Genomic DNA, 7826 nt, shown 5'->3' on the forward strand with positions numbered 1-7826 from the left:
TCCAGGAGACCAGGGAAAAGCCAGGGCTACCTGCGTGGAGGTTCTTTCACCCCAGCAGCACACCTAAACTCCCTGATAGTGCGGCTCCAATGAAGCTGGTGAGCGCCCCAGGGTTTCCTGAAGAGGGGGATCCCTGTCACAGAGAGATGGGGAATTAGTACAGCCTGGACTCTATTACCATTCCTGGGGAGTCTCTGTGGGCCTTCTGAGAAGACAAGGCATATCTCCTACCCTTGGCCTGCTTACTCCTTGCCCCCTACTCACTTGCAGATTCCCAGACCTACAGATGGCCCTCTCCAGGGCCTGTGGCAAAAGGTGGGGATGTTGCCATGTATGTGACTGACAATCCTTTTCACCTGGGAGCAAGCCGTTCCTCATTCTGAAGGGAGGTTTGATCAGACCCTCCGTTTTCACTCAGCCATTACTTGAACAAAACTCCTATTGAAATCTATGAATACAGATTCAGCAAAAACAGAGCAAAGACCTCAGGAGCCGGCCAAACATCAAAACAGTAAATGAACGCATCTCAAATACACAAAGAGCCAAATTCAGCTTGGAACAAGTAAGCACAATTCCAGTGAGATCAGTGGGGTTGCATTATTTACACCAGGACAGAATTTAGCCCCAGAAAGCAGACACACCAAGTCAGAAGGTGCAATTTTGTCATGGTCATTTTTAGATCTGTGTGAATCCTGCAAAAAATAGAATGTTTTCATTCTCCTTAGCCATGCTTATCCCTGGAAAAGAAATTGCAGGGCTGTATGCACAAGTATTCACAAAGACTGAATTTTAAATGTACACATTCAAGCATTCAATCAAAGAACAAAATACCATGCGACTTTTCTGTCCAATCATCTTTAGGCAACACAGCTAGAATTTCAAGTATTGAACTCTTGCAGAGAACAATTTGAGATCAAACTAAAGTTAATTTTTTTAAAATAATAGAATAAATCTGAATAACAAATAATTTTGAGAGAATCCTGTTGTCAGGTAGATATTTTAGGAGCAGAAAAATAGGCTAAATTTGTCAGATAAATTATTTGTTTTGAAATATTCACCCAGCTCCAACTGCACTTTAACTTTAAAAACGTATATTTTTTTCAGCTTATCCTTTAAAATGCCTGTTTAGATTGATTTTTAAACATAATTTAATACTGTACAGTTTATTGTTTTTAAATATGGATATTAATTTAGTGCTGTATTACACAGCTCTATCTTTGACATTTAAGTCTTATCTCTAGTTTGTATCTGAGAACTTCGAATCACACTATTTAATTCAGAGCTACACTTCTCATTTCTGCAAGGAAGTATATAGATCTCCAATATTCAGTAGTTTCATCAGTGTTAAGTTGTCCTGGGTTATTAAAAAATGCTGAACAAATGAATAAAACCAACTATCAATAAATACAATGCAAATTAATACATTACAACTGCAACGAAACTGGATTAACTAAATCCACATTGCATCTGGATTTACATGTAACACAAAATTAAATGCAGCTGAAAAACTTCCTATTACATGGGCCTGATTCAAAGCTCTCTGAAGTCAATAGAAGGATTTGTTTAATGCAATGGGCTTTGGATTACGAGCTGTGTGAGTAAATAAAAGCATTCATATAAACTGGATTTGATCCATAAAGCAAGGTTACCCATTTGACATTTTACGTCACGTAAAATCTAAAGTAAAATTGCATATCTCTGCTTCCAAAACAGATGGCATTAGCCTTCTTTTTGGCTTGAGGTTTTTGGTACCTGTCCAAAAAAAGGAAAAATCTTCTTGACATCCTTATAAATGCAGCTATTTAACCACCTGTCAGTTTGCTTTGGATCCCCATTGAATTTCTGACAGGAAAAACATTATTTTGTCTACATGTTATTTCATGACACAAGAAATGCAGCACATACACAAAGTTTACACATTGTGTGAAAAGCTATTTAAAAAAGAGAGGCGAGTTGTTCCGTAGTACCAAGGCAATTACTGTGTAATTAATGTCACTGATAGGACACAACATTACAAAAACCCAAACAAAACAAAGCACAAAACACTCCCAACAGTCTAGAAAAGGACTAAGGATACTCACATGAATAATTTACATCATCCTTATTTTGAACAAGCACAAGAATCTAAGATCCAGTCACATGTGGGATAGCTCAGGGTTTATGGACTCAATCCTACACACCTTCCTCACACAAAAATCCCATAATCAACAATAGATCAAATCAGAAAGGCTCACGTCTTGCAAACCACAGGTTAATAGGATTATCCATGTGCTTGAAGTTATACACATGCTTAAGTGCCTCGCTAGATCAGGGCCAAATGCTTTCATCAGTCCCTATTAAGAACTTTTGGCTTTGGTCCAATATGAGTTTTATGGAAGCAAAGTCTATAGGATCCTACAACTTGCATTTTTTATTTCATGGAAATTGAAAAGATACTTTTTTAGAGTGCCTGGAGGACTGGATTTTGCAAAGCGTAACATAAATGGTTCACATGTTCTTATGTAAAATTATCACATGCAAGAACCTATTAACTTAAAATTAAAGTTGCACTAGTGGAATTCCTCACAACAGTGCAAACATCTAAAGGGCATGGAAAGGAAATGTAAAAGCAACATTCACACCCATATAATAATGATGTCCAAACATTAGCCTACCACCATCACAGTATTCAAACACCCCAAAATACTAATAACGTCTCTATTATGCTAACCTTCTGTTCAACGTTAATATCCCCCTCAATGCACACATCAAAGAACTCAACACTACACTGCAGTGTATAAATTAACTGCAATCTATTACATGGCTCTTTTGTTGTATAAACATACTATGATTATACATATGGAACATCTGGATAATATTTGTACATGGTTGTGTCTGGTACTGTGTACGGCACAGCTGATTACACAGTGGAGAGAGGAAGGATCAAAAGATAACTAGGACCCTTAAGCAGAGCCCATACCACCCAGTACAAACACCTTCCCCCGATCCTCTCTCAACTCCACTGGCACCCATGTCCCCTGCCTAGTGAGTGCAGTTTAGTTGAGGGTGATCAGGGTATGCCAAGCACAGTTCTGCTGCCCTTGATTCACACAACAAGGATAACAACCCTTTATTACCCCTACCCCCAATAACAAAGTGACTTGTGATCCAACATGAGCCAAAAGTGATCATTTGGGCAAAGCAGCCTCATCATGCTGTGCACCTGGGCAGAGTAGGCATGTCTATGCCAACAAGGTTGGTTCATGAAGTCTTCTTCTCCAACTCATCACTAGATGTCAGGGGACAGCTCATGCAGACCCTGCTTACATCAGTGACAATGGAAATATGCAGTAGATGTTTGTGTTTTTAATAAGTTTTAAGTGTGCAGTTAGTTTACTAATCTTCCACTGTCTGGTGTAAGGTATCTGGAAATGCTACTTTTTCATTTGAAGACTATAATTCTCATTAATTATTAGATAATGTAGCCAAATTGCAAACTATTGGTGAGTTTTATCATGTTTCATGAAAGTAAACACTACATATTTTACAGGGCCAATTACCAAACCATTACACTGGAAGAAACCTCAGAAGAGGAGATCAACTCTTCTTGATGGGTAGATATTATCCACACCAAGTGAAATAGTAGACACGGGCTGCTTTCTCTTAATACTTATTCCCAGAAAAGCTGTATTTTGGGATAGTCCCAAAACATGAGCTTCAAAATGTCAACTGCTAAATTACAGGACCAGTATTAATTGTCTCTATTTTAAAGTTCCACCAGGTGATGGATAAGGTCTAAGCTGCATTTGATATTGCACATTAAGCTGGTTAACACAAAAAGACAGTTTATGGTTTTGTTACCAGACCTTTTACCAGAAGTTTTTTTTTTTAGTGAAATGCTGACCCTACTGAAGTTGATGGAAGTTTTGCAATTGCTAAAGTTAGACTCCTTGATCCATATTTAGGCACCTGCCTGGTTTTTCAAAAGTGCTAAGCACCCAATAGCTCCCACTGAGGTCCATACGATCTAGTGGGTACTCATCACTTTTGAAAATCAGCCAGGTGCCTAAATATGGACTTAGGAGCCTAGCCTGGCAATGGGTTCTATTACATGATCAGTCCTGTGCTTTGAGTGTGATCATGGACAAATCACGCAACCATTCCGTGCCTCAGTTTCCCCATCTTACAGACAGAGATACCGATTCTTCCTTGATACCCAGCGGTGTTAGGATGAATAGATTAATGTCTGTACAGTGCTTTGGAAAAATCAATGGATCTGAGCACAGGGTTTAAATTGTGAAAGTATACAGTATAATCAGACAGGACTCAGCCATGTTGCTCTCAGTTTCTCTAGGTTTCTATATAAAAGCAATGACAATGCAATCCAAGATGTGGGGTTTATACAAATAATTCCATGTTGAGCACCCCTTAACCTGTGGTTGATAATTGCTTTGGGGGGGGTTTCTATTTTTGAGTGCCCAACTTGTGACAGTTTAAAGGGAACTGATTTTCAGAGGCCAGGTTGCTTAACTGATTGAAGTTCCTTTAAGTAGTTTTTAAGTTGGGCACTAAATATTTGGGGCACACAAAACCAACAATCACTTTTGAATATCTTGGCCACAGACTTTGTGTGAGCTTTGGAGGTGCTATGCCTGCAGTTCTCGGTTCTGTATGTCAGCTTTTCTGAATTGGCATTATTAATACCAGTATGTCAAGTCAAGGTTTATAATTCCTCCAGAACATATAAGCTTTCCCCAGACAACTGTAAGCAAAGGAACGGACCACGTCCTACAGTGTAAATATAGGCCCTTTTCTGTACAGAATGAATTTGAAGAATAAACCCCAAAGAAAAAGAAAAAAGTCAGGAGAGAATAAACAGAGAAGTGTATCTGCCATACTTTTCTATATAGAGAAGAAAATGTGGTCTCGTGTTAGAGGATTGGAGGCCCTGGGTTGTATTCCTAGCTCTCCCACAGGTTCACTGCATGGTATTCGGTAAGTCACTTAACCTCATTCTGTCTGTCTGTAAAACAGGTACAGTGATACTCACTGTATCAGATGCTGATCTCTGTTACAGGGGAGTAAGCCAACAGTTGGGTGTAACTTGAAATCAGAATCTGACACGTGTGTTATGGTCCCCAGTCTACTGGCAGGCAAATGAAAGCACAAAGGGCTTAAGTAGGTGACTTGCTCAAAGTCAGGTGCTGAATTAATTGCAGGGTGGGGGGAAGAACAGAACCTCTGGTACTGCCTCACTGGCAACCATCCAACTCAAAAGATGATGATGTAAGGGCGAAAGCTGTTCAGTTACTATCAGTCGTGCCACAGCATCACGAGTGGCTAAAAAGTCCAATTCTCGCGCGACTGTTCTTGCCACAGATAACACAACTGCCTAAGGTGTAGGGCCAGAAAACGAAGCTGGTGCACTGCTAGCACTTGAGGCCTACTTTGCTTTCCTCTTCGCTCTTTGTGCTTTCCTCTCTCTCAACCATCTGTCTTCAACCTCTTTGGCTCCCTGGTACAACTTAACACCCACAGCCCTCTAGTGTGGCCTGTTGCTAGCTGCATCTTCCAAGTTTGTGGGGTCGCTTTTGAAAATCTTTGGGTCCCACTTGCAAACATCCTTGAACCTGAGCCTCAGTGGCCTTGGAGCATCAGCAAGGTCTCCATTCAGAAGATCCTTTGGGATATACCCATGGTCCACGAAAAAGCCAGTGGAGAGGTCTGTATTTGAGAATAGTGATTAGACTCAATAATTTTGCTTTCTCAAGTATTTCGATGTCAGGAACTTTGGTTTGCCACCTGATATTTAAAATACAGTGAAGACAGTGGATGTGGAACGTGTTTAGCCTTCTCTCATGCTGGCTCTATGTGGTCCAAGTCTCACCACCACACAGCACTGTACTCAGAACACACGTCTGGTAGACCCATACCTCGGTGTGCAATATCAATTTCCTGTTTCCCCATACCAGTGCTTAACTTGTCGAGAAAGAGGGGCTGGGGGCTCAAGCACAGTTTGCCAAAAGGAGAATGTCCTTTTGCAGCGCACACTGCTCCATGCCAGCTGCATGTCCTTGCACGGATGGTGCACAGAGGGTGCCATAACAGAAGAGGAGTTGGGGTGCAGTCCCAGCATGAAAAGAGGGGCTGGGGCTAAGCCCTGGCACAAATTAAGTGGTAGCTGGTTTCTGATGCAAGAATTGAGCTCACCATCTAGAGATAAGTTGTCTAATACAACTGATTGTAGATAGCAGAGCTTGTGCACAACTTCTAGTGCAGTGCCCGCTATTACAACTTCTGGTGCAGCCAACACACCCCATATCTTAACCATTGTCTTCTTGAGATGGGGTCCTGCCTGCTGATCCTCTAATAGGCTGGATTCCTTCCCCTCTACTGAGGGCTTGACTACACTACAGCTGCGCTGCTGTAGCACTTCAGTGAAGATGTTACCTACGCCAATTGGAGGGGTTCTCCTGTCAGGATAGTAATCCATCTCCCCCAGAGGCGGAAGTTAGGTCGACAGGAGGATTCTCCCACTGATCTAGTTCTGTCTCCACCAGGGCTTAAGTCAGTTTAACTGCGTCACTCAGGAGGGTGAATTTTCCACCACTCTGAGCAATGTACTTATACCAATCTGATTTCCTAGAGTATGCCAGGCCCCGACAGGCACACCGCTCTCTCAGTACTGTCCTGACTCAGAAAGGAGTTTATGGAAATATTTTTCTTCACAGTAAAATTTGCAAATTCCGTGGCCTTCTGAGGAATTCCTTTGCACTTACACTGATGTGAACAAGATCAGAATTGTGTGTGCCTGCAGAGATGTTGTGGGCCTTCAGTAATGCAGTGTTTGCAAAGTCCTTTGAGATCCCCATCTGACAGTCACACCATTTTTGAAGTGCAGAGCATTATACTGAACAATTTTAAAAGTTTCTATAACTAAACCTTTCAAAAACTCTTGGAGCCACTTATCGGTCTTCCAACCCAGTTACACAGCAGGGACAATTAATCCCTGGTGTCACTCCCCTGATGTCAGTTGGATTACACCAGGGGTAAATTTGGGCCCCTGCCTTTGTTTTTACTTTGCAGTAGCCCAGCAGAACTATTGCTTCTGATTTCAGGGATATCACACACTGTGACCAACTTTAACAGTTTCTTCAGTACTCTTCCTCCTAAAGTGAAGGAGTCATTTCTTATAACTACCCTTCTGAATGAATGTCTCGGAGGCTCAGACTCTGAAAGTGATACAATTGAATCATCTCGCTAGTTCATTTTGAGGGGTGAAGCCTACGCTGTCTTCCTCTAACCAGAAAATTAATCTCTCTCAGAGCATCTCTCAGAGTCTTCAGTGCAGCACAGTGGTTTTTGTTCTATAAATGATCTTCGGAGCTAGGAATTCTTTACACTTCAGTATTTTGGTGGTGTTAGAGCTCTCTTGTTTGTACCCTCAGTCTAGTGGCAAGACTGGCTGCTGATCTCGGGTAACTAATTCCTTTTATTTCTTTTTTACCGGTTTTGTGTGGCTTCATTTTGCAATGAAGACAAGAAAAATGATCTATTGTGAGATTTGCTGATTGATTTAGGATTAAATGTCAAAATTCATTTTATTTCAGTTTCATTGTCACAAATTTACCTAATGTTTCAGAGCCTGCGTTCTTGCTTCCATCCGACGCATTGCTGTCAGACATTTTGTCTTAGAGCTGGAATTTCCCCCTGTGTCCTTTGAGTTACATACACAAAGCGTATTTGAAAAGTATTTTTGCATATAGATATGTGTGCCCATACACACACGTGAGAGATAGAGAGTCAGAGAGAGATTCACAGACAGAGTTTCACAATGAAAAATCTTT

The sequence above is a fragment of the Natator depressus genome, chromosome 13 (assembly GCF_965152275.1).
Source record: "Natator depressus isolate rNatDep1 chromosome 13, rNatDep2.hap1, whole genome shotgun sequence".
Taxonomy (NCBI): domain Eukaryota; kingdom Metazoa; phylum Chordata; order Testudines; family Cheloniidae; genus Natator; species Natator depressus.